The following is a 17,201-nucleotide window of genomic DNA, read 5'->3' on the forward strand; positions in this document are numbered from 1 at the left end:
TGACCCATATACATGCTGTCTGCAAGTGACCCATTTCAGAACTAAAGGTCTACACAGACTGAAAGTGGAGGGATGGAAAAAAATATTTCAAGCGAATAGACATGAGAAAAAAAGCTGAGATAGCAATACTTACATCTGACAAAATAAAGTTCACAACTAAGGCCATTCAAAGAGATGAAGAAGGACATCCCATAATAACTAACAGAACAAACCATCAGGAAGATATAATCCTTATAAACATATATGTACTCAACATAGGAGCACATAAATATGTAAGGAAAATCTTTGAAGACTTCAAAAAAGATATTGACAGCAACACACTCATATTAGGATATTTTAACACCACATGGTCAACAGTAGATAGATCTTCCAAACAAAGAAACATTGAACAACACTCTAGATTAAATGAAAAATCTTCCATGAGTATTTGAAAAGAATGTATATTTGCTTCTTTTGGGTGAAACGTTCTGTATTTATCAATGAATTCCAAGACAGACCACATGGTAGAACACAGAACAAAACCTCAACAAATTCAAGAAAATTGAAATTATGTCATGCATCTTCTCACTTCACAATGGCTCGATACAAGAAACCAACCTCAAGGGAAAACACAAAAACATGCAAATTCATGTAGACTGAATAACATGCCATTACATAATGAATGGGTTAGCAATGACATCAAGGAAGAAATCAAAGTTTCTGGAAACAAATGATAATGAATACACAACAGCCCAAAACCTATGGGACACAGTGAAGACAGTCCTGAGAGGAAAGTTCATAGCAATACAGGCCTACCTAAAAAGGATAGAAGAATCTCACATAAACAGCCTAACTCTACATCTCCAAGAAAAAGAGGAACAACAACAAACTAAGCCCAGAGTGAGTAGAAGAAAGGAAATAATTAAGATCAGAGCAGAATTAAATGACATAGAGACTAAAAGAACAATTCAAAGGACTGATACCAGGAGCTGTTTATTTGAAAAGATATACAAAATTACAACCTTTATCCAGATTCATCAAGAAAAAAAGAGAAGACCCAAATAAATAAAATCAGAAATGAAGGAGGAGAAATCATAACTGGTATCACAGAAATAAAAAGGACTGTAAGACATTACTATGAATGACTATATGCTAATAAATTTGACAATCTGGGTGAAATAGACAAATTTCTAGAAACATATAATCTTCTTAGACTGAATCAAGAAGAAGCGGAAAGCCTGAATAGACTGATAAAAACAAGTGAAATTGAAGCAGTAAACAAAAATATTCTGACACACAAAAGCCCTGAACCAGATGGCTTCACAGGTGGATTTCATCAAATATTTAGGGAAGAACTAATTCTTTTCTCAAACTATTCGAAAAAATCCAAGAAGAGGAAAGACTCTCAAACTCTTTCTATGAGGCAGTATTATCCTAATTCCAAAACTAGGTCAAGACACAACAAAGAAAGGAAACTACAGGCCAATATCACTGATGAACACAAATGTAAAAATCCTCAACAAAATATGGGAAAATAGGTTCCAGCAATACATTAAAAATATCATACATCATGATCAAGGGGGATTCATTGCAGGGATGCAAGGATGGTATCACATGCACAAACCAATAAACATAATACACCACACAAACAAAATGAAAGACAAAAGTCACACCATCATATCAATAGATACTGAAAAAGCATTTGATAAATGCAGTATCCATTTATGATAAAAACACGCAGCAAAGTGGGATAGAGGGAGCATACCTCAACATAATAAAGGCCCTACACAAGAAACCTACAGCCAACATCAAACTCAACAGACAAAAACTAAAAGCTTTCCCCCTAAGATCAGGAATAAGACAAAGGAGTCTACTTTCTCCACTTCTATTAAACATAGTTTTGGAAGTTCTAGCCACAGAAATCATACAAGAAAAAGCAATAAAAGGCATCCAAATCCGAAAGAAGTAAAACTGGCATTATTTGCAGATGATGTGAGAAAACTCCATAGGCTCCACTAAAAAACTACTTGACCTAATAAGTGAATTTGGCAAAATAGTGGTTTAAAAAGTCAATATTCAGAAAGCAAAGGCATTTTTGTACATCAACAATGAAATATCAGAAACAGAACCTAAAAAATAAATCCCATTTACTATAGCAACAAGAAGAATAAAATACCTAGGAATAAACTTAAAAAAGGAGGTAAAAAACCTGTACTTGGAAAACTATACAAAGAACAAAATTAAGGAACACATAAATAAATGGAAGCATATACCGTGTTCATGGATTAGAAGAATTAACATCATCAAAATGTCCGTGCTACACAAAGCAATCTGCAGATTCAATGTAATCCTTATTAAAGTAGCAATGATATACTTTATAGATCTAGGATAAATATTACAAAAGGTTATATGGAACTAAAAACAACCCCAAATAGGCTCAGCAATCTTGAGGAAGAAGAACAAAGTAGGAGAAATCACAATAGCTGATATCAAACTATATTACAAGGCCACCATAAACAAAACAGTCTGCTACTGGCATAAAAGCACACATATATATTAATGGAACACAACAGATGTTACAGAAACAGGGGAGTCCAAAAATCCCCAGAGTTTGCGGCTGCAGAATGGGGAGAAGGAAGCAGCTTTCAGAATGCCTCCACATGCCTGAGGCTGGTGGCTAGTGTCTTCCTTATGCAAAATGGCTTGGATGCTTCCAAGGTCTCAGGTAGATGGGAGGGGTCTTGAACCAGGGGATGTTATGGAAAAGCAGACAGAGCCTAGGTAAGGTTCTGTGAATGGTCAGAACTGTTTACAACACCCACTGCGTCAGAAGACGCAGTCAGGGATATATAAGCAGCTGCGGACATTTTAGCTCTCTCTCGCTCTCGTGTGCTCCCTCCATGTGGCTTGGAGAAAGGGTCTCCAGGCTGCTTTAAGAAGCTCTCGCCATGCAGTTTTGAGAAAGAGAGGAGATCCATGTGGTTTGCAAGAAGAAGGCAGTTTACAAGGAGGCTGAGAATCCAGGTGGTTCTGCATTGAGAGCTGGAGGGCACCACAGCACAGAAAGGACCTCCCCAATCAGGACTGAGTGATTAGTAGCTGCTGGTAAAGCTGAACTGTGTTTGGAAAGTAGGGAAACGGTGTTTCTGACCTTCCTGAGACTGGCCAGGTTTGGTAGGGGGGAGGCAAGGATATGTGTTTATGGGTGTTTTAAAGAACATAAGACTTAACAGCAGAAATCCACAAATAATCTAAATCTATATAACTGTTAAATAAAGAATTCTTTTTCTTTTCACTAAACTCTGGTATTGAGAGTTATAATTCTGGCAGCAGGCAATCGGGCCCCTAACTAAACAGCCTGTGGGTTCTGTTTCAATTTGAGCAGCCCAAGGGTTCTGTAACATAGAGAGCCCAGAAATAAACCCAGGTCTCCATGGTCAATTAATATTTGACAAAGGTGGCAGGAGCATAAAATGGAGTGAAAACAGTCTCTTCAATAAATATTGTTGGAAGAAGTTGACAGGGACATGCGAAAAAATGAAAGTACACCACACACCAGAATAAACTCAAGATGAATAAAAAATTTAAATGTAAGCTGTGACACCATAAAAGTCCAAGAGGAAAACATAGGCAGTAAAATTTTCAGATATCCCATGCAGTAATATTTTTACTAATACATCTCTTAAGGCAAGGGAAATAAAAGGAAAGAATAAACAAATTGGAGTACATCAAACTAAAAATTTCTTCTCAGTGAAAGAAAACAATAGCAAGATGAAAAGGAAACCAACCGTATGGGAAAACATATATGCCAATGATACCTCAGACAAAGCTTTGACCTCCAAAATATATAAAGAACTTACATAATCTACACCAAGAAGATAGACAATGCTATTCAAAAACGGGCAAAGGATCTGAACATACACTTTCCAAGGAACATACAGAGGGCCCATAGGAAACATGAAAGAATGCTCAACATCAAGAGCCATCAGAGAGGCAAACTAAAACCACAATGAGATACCAGGTCACACCAGTCAGAATGGCCAACATTAACAAATCAACAAACAGCAAGTGCTGGCGAGGATGTGGAGAAAAGGGAACCCTAGTGCACTGTTGGTGGGAATGCAGACTGGTGCAGTCACTGTGGAAAACAGCATGGAATTTCGTCAAAAGACTAAAGATGGAATTGTTACAGAGTGGGATTCTCCCAAAGTCCCAAGAGCCTGCAGGTTGGGGGATGGGGAAAAGGGAACAGCTTTTAAGATGCCTTTGCAAGACTACAGCTAGCAGCTAATGTCTTAGTTATGCAAATAGCTTTGGTTCTTCCAAGGCCCCAAGAAGATGGGAGGGGTTTTGACCACGGAATCGTGCAGGAAGAGCATACAGGGCCTGCGCAAGGTTCTGTGAATGGTCAGAACTGGTTACCACACCCACTGTGTAACAGGAAGCAGTCAGGAATTTAAAAATAGGGGTCAGACATTTTAGCAAGGAGAACTCCATGTGGCTTGGAAAGCAAAGGGAAAACTCCATGCAGTTTACAAGGAGGCCGGCAACTCCACGTGGTTCTGAATTAAGAGCTGGAGAGCACCGCGACACAGGCAAAACCTCCCCAATCAGGATCGAATAATTGGGGGCTGCTGGTAAAACTGAACGGTGTCTGGGAAGTAGGAAAACTGTATCTCTGACTTTTCTAAAACTAGCCTGGTTTGATAGGGGGAGGCAGAATTATGTGTTTGTGGGTGTTTTATTTTATTTTATTATTACTATTATTTTTGTATGCCTTAAACTGATGTAACATTCTTTTAATATGCTTTATTATGCTGTTACAGTTGTCCCAATATTTTTTCCTTTATTCGCCTCTACCCAGTGACCCCCCTCTCTAGTTGTCCCCCTGCTTAGTCCATGCCCATTGGTTGTACATATAGTTCTTCTCAACATCTTCCTGTCTACTCCATTCCCTCCTACTATGCTTTTTAATTCCCGAACCATCTCCTCCCTTGTCCCCTCTCCTCTTCCCAGCTGACCTCCCCCCAAAATGTTCCCCATACCTATAATTCTTTTCCCACTTTCATTGCCTTCTTAGTTTGCCTTTGTTTTGGTTCCCTAACTTCTGTTGTTGGTTGTTGTGATACAGTTTTCATTTTAATGTTCATAGTTTTGATCCTCTTTCTCCTAAACAAGTCCCTTTAACATTTCATATAACAGTGGTTTGGATCTGATGAACTCCTTCAGTTTCACTTTGTCCTGGAAGCACTTTCTCTGACCTTCTACTCTGAATGACAGCTTCGCTGGATAGAGTAACCATGGTTCTAGGTTTTTGCTTTTCATTCCTTTGAATATTTCTTGCCAGTCCCTTCTTGCCTGCAGTTTCTTTTGAGAAATCAGCTGAAAATCTTATTGGGACCCCTTTGCACGTAATTCTTTTCTTCTCTCTTGCTGCTAAGATTCTCTCTTTATCCTTAATTTTTTTTCCTTTTTTTTTTCTTCTTTGTATATGACCTTTATTATGTTGAGGTATGCTCCCTCTATTCCCATTTTGCTGAGAGTTTTCATCATAAATGGGTGTTGTACTTTATCAACTGCTTTTTCTGCATCTATTGATATGATCATGTGGTTTTTGTCTTTCATTTTGTTTATGTGGTGCATTACGTTTATTGATTTGCAAATAATTTTTGACATTTTGATTATAATGTGTCGTGGTGTGATTCTCCCTGGGTCCAGTTTTTTTGGAACTCTCTCTGCTTCCTGGACCTGTAAGTCTATCTCCTTCCCCAAGTTAGGGAAGTTCTGCTTCATTATTTTTTTGCGTACTTTTTCAATTTCTAGTTCTTCTTCACCTTCTGGCAACCCTATGATTCGGATGTTGGCCCGCTTATAGCTGTCCCGTAGGTTTCTGAGCCTCTCATATTCCTCACTTTTCGTTTCCTCTTTCTGCATTGGTTGACTTTTTGTTCCTTCCCTTTGTTCCAATTTGTTGATTTGATATCTGGTTTTCTTTCCCTTACCACTAGTTTCATGTGTGTTTTCATTCATTTCAGCAGGACTAGCCTTCAATCCTTCCCCATCTTGTTTAAGATCTGCTGTTAGGTCTGTAAGGATTCGTATAACCAAAGCTCTGAATTGTCCCTCAGAAAGATTTCCTATCTGCTGAGCTGTTAGATTAGATATTGGCTGGCTGGTCAGCTGTGTCACTGGGATCTCTATCATGATCTGTGCCATCCTGAGCTTTGTGTTTACGTTTGCTTCCTGGGCAGGGCTGTCACACCTCCTACCCTGTAGGGGACAGAGCCCTGTGCACTCATCACAACTGGGTGACACTTCTCACCACACGGTGGCGTTTTGTGTGGGTGTGGGGGTCCAAGATGGATTCCTGCCTTTCGATCTCCACTAAGAGACTGGGAGCCTCCTCCTCCATCCCCACTCCCTCTGGCCCTTAAAGTTCGAGGCAATGGGGGTCTGCCTTCCCCGGTGTTGGAATTGCAAGCTGATGGGTTTGGTCTGTAGCCCATGGTATTCCCCAGGTGCTTCTCATCTCCCCTTAAATACAGGTGTCTGTGCTTACCGCCAGCCCACCTCCGTCGCCGGCACCATCAGCGCCAGCACAGCTTGACCTCTCTGCTCCGGCTTCGCCCCTCCTACCCGTCCAGACGAGCACCACTTCTTTATAACTTCATATGTTGGACTTTCATGTAGCTTTATTTTCTGGAACTTCTGGTTACTTCTGGTTTTGCGATAGTTGTAGTCCTTCTTAGTTGTGAAGGGAGATGGAGTGTGTCAATTTAGGCCTCCATCTTGGCCGGAAGTCTCTGTTTGTCGGTGTTTAAAGAAAAAAAAAAAAAAAAGACTTAATGGCAGAAATCCACAAATAATCTAAATCTATATAACCATTAAATAAACAATTCTTTTTCTTTTCATCAAACTCCGGTACTGAGAGTTATTCCATTGGCGGCGGGTAATCAGGCCACTAATAACTGAACAGCCTGTGGGTTCTCCTCCAGAATTGGCTTTTGATCCAGTGATTCCACTGCTGGGATTATACCTGAAAAACCTACACACCTCTATGTTTATAGTAGCGCTATTTACAATAGCAAAGTGCTGGAAACAGCCAAAGTGCCCTTCACTGGATGAGAGGATCAAAAAATTGTGATACATTTACAGAATGGAATACTACACAGAAGAAAGAAAGAAGGAACTCCTCCCTTTTGAAACAGCACAGATGGAACTTGAGCATATTATGCTTAGTGAAATAATCCAGAAGGTGGAAGACATATACCATATGGTCTCACCTAGTACAGGAACCTAATGAACAAAACAAAAAAAGAGCAAAACAGAACAAGAGGCATGGAAACAAGGAACAGACTGAGAATGTCCAGAGGGGAGAGAACAGGGGAAGAAGGGGGGAAAAAGGGAAAGGGTCTGGTCTACTTAAGGACAGAATATAAATGACCCATGGACATGGACAACAGGTTGGGGATTCACTGTGGGAGAGGGGTGGAGTTGGGCGGGGTAGATGACAGCAAGGAGGAAAAATGGGACAACTGTAAAAAAAGAAATTAGAAAATTACATTAAATTAAATTAAGGGTGAGATAAAGAGCATCCCAGCCTTCACAAAGATAAAGAAGTTTTCATTACAACAAAACCAACATTACAAGATTCAAGAAACTTCTCAAAGCATGAGAGAGTGAATAAATTATAGCAATAAATACATACCTATCAATAATCATTTTAAATGTACTAAATGCATTAAATTACCCGAAAAAAGTGACAGAGGTAGCTGAATAAATAGGAAAACATGAAACCTGTTGGGGAGCGCCCTATGTGGTTTCAGGAATTGTAGCTAAGCCCCCACGGGAGGCCTTTAAGTCTTCACCAGAAGACCAGCAAGGCTGGAGATGGACATGACCCGAAAGCCCATTCAGGGGGGTCTCCATGGAAATTGGATTTAAAGAATGAATATTCTGCTTTGCAGCTTGCTGTTTTTCTCATCTCTTAAGTTAGCTATCAATCCTGTGTAACATCAAATACCCAGAAGGTATATTCACTTGATGTCCATATAGTACCAGGATGGCTAGTGGACTGTGACCCAGAATGCTCACTGTGTTTCTTACATTATTATTAGTAACCAGTGATTTTTAACAGTAATCCAAGCGTTTGAAATTGATTGATGATTTGTGTATCCTGACTCTGTATCCCCTGGATACCCTTCTCAATAAAAGGAGCCTGGAAGGCTTAATCGGGGTTTTTCTACCCTAGAGAGATCAGTAACCTTTCCTCCTCCCAGACAAAATACAGTGTTTGGGTTACTGTCTCTCATCCGCGATCCTGAGATCACTGCTGGACAGTGAGTTTCCACTGAGCCGAGGGCGTTGCAGGCAATCCACCTCAGAAACTCACCTCAGAACAAAAGATATATACGGACTAAAAGAAATGAAAGAAGTTATTGCATGAAAATGGACATAAAAAAAAGATGGAATAGCAATCCTTCTACCAGACAAAACAGATTTAAAAGCTATGATAAAAGACATTACATAATGAAAAGGTATCAACCGGACAAAAAGATATAACCCTTGTAAACATTTATGCACCCAACATAGACAGACCTAAATATATAAAGTAAATCCTGGGACATAAGATAAAGGGAGAGATCTGCAGTAATACAGTCAGAGTAGGGGATTTTAAAACCCTGTTGACATCAATGGATATAGTCCAGACCAAAAGAAAATCAACAAGGAAACAGTTGCTTTAAATTACAAACTAGATCAGATGAATTTTATGATATTTTCAGAGCACTTCACCCCAAAGCAGTAGAATTTACATTCTTTTGAAGTGAATATAGAACATTTTCCAGAACAGACAGCATGTTATGGCACATAACAAGTCTCAATAAATTTAAGAACACTGAAATCATATCAAGTATCTTTTGTGATCACGATGGTACGAAACTAGAAATCAATTACAAGGAAAACTCTGAAAAACACACAAACACATTAAGGGTAAATTACATGTTACTGAATGGCTTAACAATGAGATTAAGGAAGAAATCAAAAGATACCTTGAGACAAATGAAAATGAAAAAACAACAAGAGAAATGACAGGTAACAGAATTAACAACCCAGAACAGAAAAACAAGAAGGGACAGAACAGAATAACCACAAGAACGAAAAGAAAAAGTGGTTACAGAACACTGAGAACAGGCAAACACATTCCAGCAGCAGAAAGAACACGCAAGGGGTGAATCAGGTGGTGAAAACCCCTAGCCAATAAGGGAACAACTCACTAGAAAACAGAAAGTGACCAAAAGAAACTTATACAACATACACTCCCCCCGGTGCGGTCTTTTGCTTTAAACAGCAGTATCCAAACTCCTTTCGGGTGGGAATTTGTCCTGATCTGGCTAATTCCCCCTCTTGTGGGAGAATTTCTCCAATAAATCAATTGTTATGCTATAAGCTCGTTGCCTCCTCCTGATTTCTAGGCGACTCCAGACTCACAAGAAAACATATGGGACACAGCAAAAGCAATCCTAAAAAAGAAATTCCTAATACCTTGCTACCTCAAGAAACAAGAAAAATCTCACACAAACAATCCAATGTTACACCTAAAGGAACTAGAAAAAGAACTAAAAAGCCCAAATTGAGAAGAAAATTTTAATGGTCAAGAAGAAAATAAATGATAATCTACAAAAACAATACAAAAAATAAAATAAAATTGAGCTGGTTCTTTGAAAAAATAAACAAGATTGATAAACCCTTAACCAGACTCAAGAAAGAGAATTAAATACATAAAATCAGAAATGAAAGAGAAGCAACAAGTGACACCCCAGAAATATAAAGAATTATAAGAAAATATAAAACGCCTTGTGGTTTTATTTTGCATTTCTCTGGTAATTACTGATTGAGCAGCTTTTCATGTGTCTATTGTACATCTGTATGTCGTCTTCAGAGAAATATCTATTCAGTTTCTTGCCCATTTTTAAATTGAATATTTTGTTTTTCCTTTTGTTTTCATTGCTGTGCAAAAACTTGTTAGTTTGATATAGTCCTATTTGTTAATTGTTTCCTTGGTTTCCCTCACCTGAGGAGATATATGCAAAAAAAAATTCTGCTAAGAGAAACTTCAGCTATTTTACTGCCTTTGTTTTCTTCTGCAAGTTTTATAGTTTCCAATTTAACATTTAAAGTTTAACCCATTTTGAGTTTGTTCTTGTATACAGTATAAGACGTTGGTCTACCATTTCATTTTTTTCCCCAACACCATTTATTGATGACTATTTTTACCCCATTGTATGTTCTTGCTTCCTTTGTCAAATACTAATTGACCATAAATGCCTGGGTTCATTTCTGAGCTCTCTATTCAGGTCCATTGATTTGTATGTCTGTTTTTATGCCAATATCATGCTGTTTTGATTACTATGTCCTTGTAGTATGCAGTTTGATATCAGGTGGTGTATACCTACACCTTTGTTCTTTTTTATCAAGATTTACTATGGCTATCTGGGGTCTTTTGTGTTTCCATATAAATTTTTGGATTATTTGTTCAAGTTCTGTGAAATGCAAAATTGGTATTTTAATAGGAATTTCATTAATTGTATAATTTTGTCTGATTGCTGTGGCTAGAACTTCACTATGTTGAATAAGAATGGTGAAAGTGGACAACCCTGTATTCTTCTTGATCTTAAGTGAGCTAATAGGTAGTTATCTTCATTGAGTATGGTGTTAATTGTGGGTTTGTCATTCATGGCCTTTATTATGTTTAGGTATCTTTCCTCTATTCCCACTTTGATGGGAGTTTTTATCATAAATGGGTACTGAATTTTGTCAAATACTCTAGGCATCTATCGATATGATCACATGGTTTTTATTGTTCATTTTGCTTACATGGTTTATCATGTTGATTAACACTTACTGTACCATCCTTGAATTTCAGGATTAAATCCCATTTGATCAGAAAATTGAATTTGGTTTGCTAGTATTTTGCTGAGGATTTTTGTAGTGTTTTTATCTGGTTTTGGAATTAGGATAATGCTGACCTCATAAAATGAGCTTGGGAATCTTCCCTCCTCTTGAATTTTTTGCAATAGTTTGAGAAGGAGTGTTGTTCTTTTTTGAATGTTTGTTAAAATTTATCTGTAAAACTATCTGGTCCAGGACATCTGTTTGTGGGAGTTTTTTTTATTACTACTTTGATTTCATTAGTTGTAATTAGTCCGTTCAAATTTTTTGTTTCATCCTGATTCAGTCTTGGGTAATTAGATGTCCCTAGGAATTTATCAATTTCTTCCAGATGTCCAATTTGGTAACACCTCTCACCTGTCAGAATGGCTATCATTAATAAACCCACAAAAAAACAAGTGCTGGTGTATATGTGGAGAAAAGTGAACCTTCATGCACCTTTGGTGGAAATACAGATTAGTGCAGCCAATATGTAAACAGTGTAAACGGTTCTCAAAATATTAAAATATAACTGTCTTATGACCCAGTGATTCCACTTTAGATACATATCTGAAGTAATGCAAAACACTAATTCAAAAGAATATATGCATTTCTATGTTTATTATTGTAGGGGCACCAAATATTCCCTGTAAAAAGTTTCAGAGGTCTCTAAATATGTAAATATGCAGGGGCTTCAAATGTTCTTTGTAAGAAGTAGCAAGGACTTCCTAAAAAGCCTTGGAAAGAGGAATGCAGGGAGGAGTGTTATAGCAATTGGTGATTTACAAGCTAAAAGCACCTCAGCCTCTATCACCTTCCATTTGCTTGTGTCTTGTTTGTAACATTTGTGAAAGTTATACTTTACAGAATATCTAGCCCTTTGAAGATAAATTGCTTCGCAAAGAATTCGTCCCTGGCTAGAGAGCTATGCTGCCGCGGAGATAACCTTATAGCCTTGCGAATTTCTGTTCCTGTTACTGCCAAGACATTCCTACAGTCCTGCCCAGCCCCCGCCTCTTCCTAAGGCTGTTTCACACCAAAGAAGAAACAAAGGGGCATTACCAGTATATAAGCCCCTGCCTAAAAATCCCAGGACATTGGAGCTTGTTAGAGACCAACTCAGGGTCTGCCCAACTTGCCGGCAACCATTAAAATCCTTTGCTTACTTTATACACTGCTTCAGAGTGTTCAATCTCGCCTATGTAGCCGTAACATTTTAGCGTTATTTACAATAGGCAAGAACTGGAAGCAAGTCGCGTGCCCATTAATATACAAGTGCATACAAAAGTCTGTGGTAGATAAATACAATAAAATACTAATCAGGTCATAAAAATGAATGAAATCTTATCATTTGCAACAGTATAGATGGGCCTAGAGAGTATTATGCTAAGTGAAATAAATCAGAGAAAGATACATAGGATTTCATTTATATGTGGAATCTAAATAACAAAATAAACAAAAGTGAAACAGATACAGAGAAGAGACTGATGATCACCAGAGGGGAGCGGGACTATTGGACTGGGTGAAAACTGCAAAGGACTGAGAAGTACAAATTGGTATTTACAAAATATTTACAGGGATGTAAAGAACAGCATACAAAATACAGTCGATAAAATTGTAAAACTATGGAATAACCCTAGAAGACCAAATGCAAGGAAACTGATCACAAAAGTAGATGCTAATAAGTTCCCAGGTCTCATCTTCAGTTCATTAATTAATTCTTCCCACAAATGTTTGTGAAGTTTCTACCTATGTTAGGAACCATGAGAGGTCACCATGAGATGTGCTGGTGATGTAGCTGTACACAGAACATAAATCGTCAGTTTCACTGAAATAAAGTTTTATAACATTTTTTAAAAAAAGAAATAAAAGTTTCCCCTGGAATCCATTTGTTAAAGATGGCAGAACCACAAAATGGAAGGAACTGTTGTCCCCGTTCATGGCTTAGAGGAGAACTTTATGCCTATTAGAAACACTCATACTGGACTTCATATAAGTAAGAAGTACCCTTCTATTCTATTAAGCCAAAAAAAAAAAAAAATCACACAAATATATATCTAATTTGAAATTAAAATTTCACAGTTATAAAAAATATATACTACATATTAATGGTGGATGGGATTCAATTCTTTCACCTGCTCAAGTCTTCAAATGAAGACTTGAAGTCTTCACTCGCTATATTATCATGGTGACCTCCATCTTCACAAAAAAATATAGAATTCAAAAATCTGGAAATGTAAAAGTAAACCAACAGCATATGTTTATAAACCTTAAGTAAAAAGGATGATTATATACAACAAATTATAAAAATGTTCATCTACATTGGCAAAGCAAATCAAATTAATGTGATCTTTCATTAATAAAATAAGAATTGTTTTTTAAATAAGATGTTAATCATTAGTGCTATTCCAGTTCTCCTTCCAAGACTCACAGTAGCATTGCATTTCACTTCCCTCTTTCAACTTAGATGTGAAAATGTGACTTGTTTTAGCCACTAAAATATGCCATTAACATGACACAAGAGGACTTCCGGACAAGATGGAGGCATAGACAGACAAGCTGTCTCCCTCCACAACTAAGAGGGAATACAACTACCTCAAAACTAGAGACAACCAGAAGTTCCAGAAAATCAAACTGCATGGAAGTCCATCAAACAAAGATATAAAGAAATACTCATCCTGACAGGTAGGAGGGGCAAAGCTGGGGCGGAGAGGACACGGTGTGGTGGTGGCAGCGGCGGCGGCAGCAACGGCGGGCCAGCGGAAAGCGCGGTCACATGTTTTAAAAAGTCAGGAAGGACACCTCGGGAGCGTTCCCAGCTCCTCACCGGACCTTGCAGCTCATGGTCCCAGCACCGGGGAAAATCAAGCCTCACTGCTTCTGTCTGTGCAGACCAGTGGGGCTTGGGGTGGAGGCAGAAACTGCCCGTCTCAGCAGAGTTCGCTTGTTTATAAAGGGACCCCACAGTCCTATAATGTCCACAGACCCACCCACTCTGGGAACGATGACAAGGGCAGCAGGTAGAGGGGCACCAGTCTGGTGAGGAAGAGGGAGAAGTGCCTGGAAAAGGGGCGAGTGCTGAGCTGGCAGCATTGTTCCCTCTTGGACCCCTCCCCCACATACAGCACCACAATGTGGTGAAACAGGTTGCAATGCACTGACAAATCCCTAAGGCTCTGCCCCTTACAACCTAACAGGAGCGACAGCTCTACCTGGGATGTGGAGGCAAACAAACACAGGAGCCTGTCAGAATGAGGAGACAGAGAAGTAAGGCCCAAAAGGGGAAACGGATCAAGGTTCCAGTGGGAGAACTAAGCAACAAGGAGATAGCCAACCTCATAGATGAGGAGATAGACAACCTGACGGACACAGAATTCAAAACACTGGTGATGAAGATGCTCTCGGGCTTTACAGATATGTTTGAGTACGGCAAACGCATAAAAGAAGTGAAGGCTATGCTAAGTGAAATGAAGGAAAATTCACACAAAACCAATGGTGAAGGGAAGGAAACCGGGGTTCAAATCAATGATTTGGAACATAAGGAAGAAAAAAACACTCAACCAATGCATAATGAGGAAGCAAGAACTGAAAAAAAAGACAAAAACTTCCCAAATTTTACAAAGGAGATGGACAGACAGGTTAAGGAAACATGGAGGGTCCCAGGCGAGCTGGATCCAGAGGGGACCACACCAGGACATATCATGACTGAGATGCCAAAGGTGAAAGATAAAGACAGAGTCCTGGGGGCAGCAAGAGACAGGCGAAGAGTTGCCTACAGGGAGGTCCTTTAGGACTATCAGCTGGTTTCTCAGAGGACACTTTGCAGGCAAGAAGGGACTGGCAAGCAGTATTCAATGTGATGAAAGGCAACTTACAACCAAGATTACTCTATCCAGCAAGTCTATCATTTGGAATGGAAGGGCAGATGAAGTGCTTCCCAGACAAGGTGAAGCTAAAGGAATTCATCATCACCAAGTCATTATTATATGAAATGTCAAAGGGACTTAAGAAAAAGAAGATCAAAACTATGAACACTAAAATGAAAACAAAGGCACAACTATCAACAACTGAATCTAAACAATTAAAACAAAATCCAACTAAGCAAACCAGAATAGGAACAGAATCACAGATATGGGGATCATTTGGGAGGGTTATCAGCCAGGAGTGGGGAGGGGGAGAAATGGGGATATGGTGCATGGACTAAGAAACATAATTGGTTGAACAAAATAGACAGAGGGAAGTTAAGAATAATATAGGAAAGGGTGAAGCCAAAGAACTTATATGCATGACCCATGGACATTAACTAAGGGGGGTGGGGTTGCTGGAGGGAAAGGGGGGTACTGGTCAGAGGGGAGCAAAGGGGAAAAATATTGGGACTACTGTAACATAATAAAATATGCTTTAAAAAAAATGATACAAGAATAAGCTTTAGAACCAGTACACAACTGGTTCTGCTGTAATTAGAGAAGGAAGTAACCAGATGGAGCTCCTATTTCAATGGTTCACTAAATGACTCAAAGGGAGAGGATCCCCAGGCTGATACACGGAACTGTCAGGGCAGCCTTGCTCCGAGAAATCACCCGGAGACCACTGTGGGCTCAGGCAATGGGTTTATTAAGGGAAAAAGGAGAGGAGGGGAGAAGCAGCTCCTGGACCAACTCAAGGGCCTGTAGGAGCAAGGGGAATGGGAAGCAAGGGAACGGAGAACGGGGACCGGGGACTCCCAGTCCTCCTTGTGGGCCCATAGGAGTCCCACCACACTTCTGCAGGCAGCTTTTTTATACTTGTCAACCAAACATTTCAGCGGGGGTGAGTTTGCTTATCAACATATTCGGTAGGTGTGTGTTCTAGCTGCCTGCATGTTTTGACAGGAACATGATCAAAAAATAAATTTTGTTGTATTAAGCCACTCAGATTTTGGAGCTTGTTTACTACAGCATAATGTAGGCTATAGTGACAGCTACAAATGATAATGTAATAAACATAATAATGCAATATAATAGGCATCTTTGCACACTGCTCATGGTAGTATAAATTAGTAAACATCTTTCTGGAAAAGCAATTTTGCAATTTATAAGAGCTTTAAAAAGTTCAAACCCTTTGACTTAGTAACTTTTCTTCCAGAAATCTGTCCTAAATAGTAATAAATCCAAACAAATACGTACAGAACTTCAATAAAATGTTCCAACAATTAGTTAATAAGTTAGAATAATCAATCATTAAAATTATATATCAAAGCTGTTTGCCCTAACCAGTGTGACTCATTGGAGCATCATCCCGTAGACCAAAAGGTCATGGGTGCAATTCCCATTCAGGGTGCATGTGAGAAAGCAGTCAATTGATGTTTCTCCTTTCTCTCTCTCTCTCTCTCTTTCTCTTTCTCTCTCTCTCTCTCTCTCTCTCTCTCTCTCTCTCTCTCTCTCTCTCTCTCTCTCTCTCCCTCCTCTCTCTCTCTCTCCTTCCCTCGCTTGGTCTCCCTCCTTTCTCTCTCTCCCTCCCTCCCTCTTACTCTAAAAGGAATGAAAAAAATGTCCTCGGGTGAGGATTTTAAAAACTATGTAATAGGTGAACTCTATTATCTGCTCATTTTTCTGTACATATAATTCTAGAATAGGCAAAATTAATCTATAGTAACAAATATCAGATTAGTCATAGCAGGAACCAAAGGTTTTGTGAAAGAATTGACTGCCAAGGGCTTAAGAGAAACATTTAGAAGTGATGGAAATGTTCTATACTTTGACTGTGGTAGTGGTTACACGGATATATACATTAGTCAAAACTTATCAAACATAAATCTTACTGATGATTTTAAAAATAAAATAAAAATGTTTAATGACAGGAATGCTCATCCATTTGTTACGAAAGGGGGTGTCCAAAAACCCCCAGAGCTTGTAGGCTGGGGGATGGGGAAAAGGAAGCAGCTTTCAGGATGCCTTCACATGCCTGAGGCTAGGGGCTAGTGTCTTTGTTATGCAAAATGGCTTTAATGCATCCAAGGCCCAGGTAGATGGGAGGGGTCTTGGAGCGGGGGATGGCATGGAAAGAGCACACAGAGCCTGCATGAGGTTCTGTGAATGGTCAGAACTAGGGACCATGACAACTGTGTGACAGGACACAGTCAGGGATTTAAAAATTAAGCAGCAGACATTTTAACAAGGCTGACCATGCGGATATAATGGGGGACACTGACCACGCATTTTTGAAAAGTTCTCCATGCGGATTACAAAGAACTGACCATGTGGTTTTGGAAAGGAAAGGCTGGGAATTCATGCGGTTCTGGATTAAAAGCTGGT

The 17,201-nt window shown here is 39.1% G+C and overlaps 1 protein-coding gene across 6 annotated transcripts in view; it reads right to left on the bottom strand.

Moving 5' to 3' along the window:
• Window positions 1–17,201, bottom strand: part of PEAK1 (pseudopodium enriched atypical kinase 1) — a 257,702-nt gene that overhangs the window by 221,842 nt on the left and 18,659 nt on the right. For all 6 annotated transcript variants that reach the window (XR_016509748.1, XR_016509749.1, XM_090269950.1 and 3 more), the window contains exon 2: window positions 6,539–6,782. The gene's annotated coding sequence lies outside the window, so the exon portion shown is untranslated. The remainder of the gene's footprint in view (window positions 1–6,538; window positions 6,783–17,201) is intronic.

The sequence above is a fragment of the Furipterus horrens genome, unplaced genomic scaffold (genome assembly GCF_987537825.1).
Source record: "Furipterus horrens unplaced genomic scaffold, mFurHor1.1.pri manual_scaffold_3, whole genome shotgun sequence".
NCBI classification, from domain to species: domain Eukaryota; kingdom Metazoa; phylum Chordata; class Mammalia; order Chiroptera; family Furipteridae; genus Furipterus; species Furipterus horrens.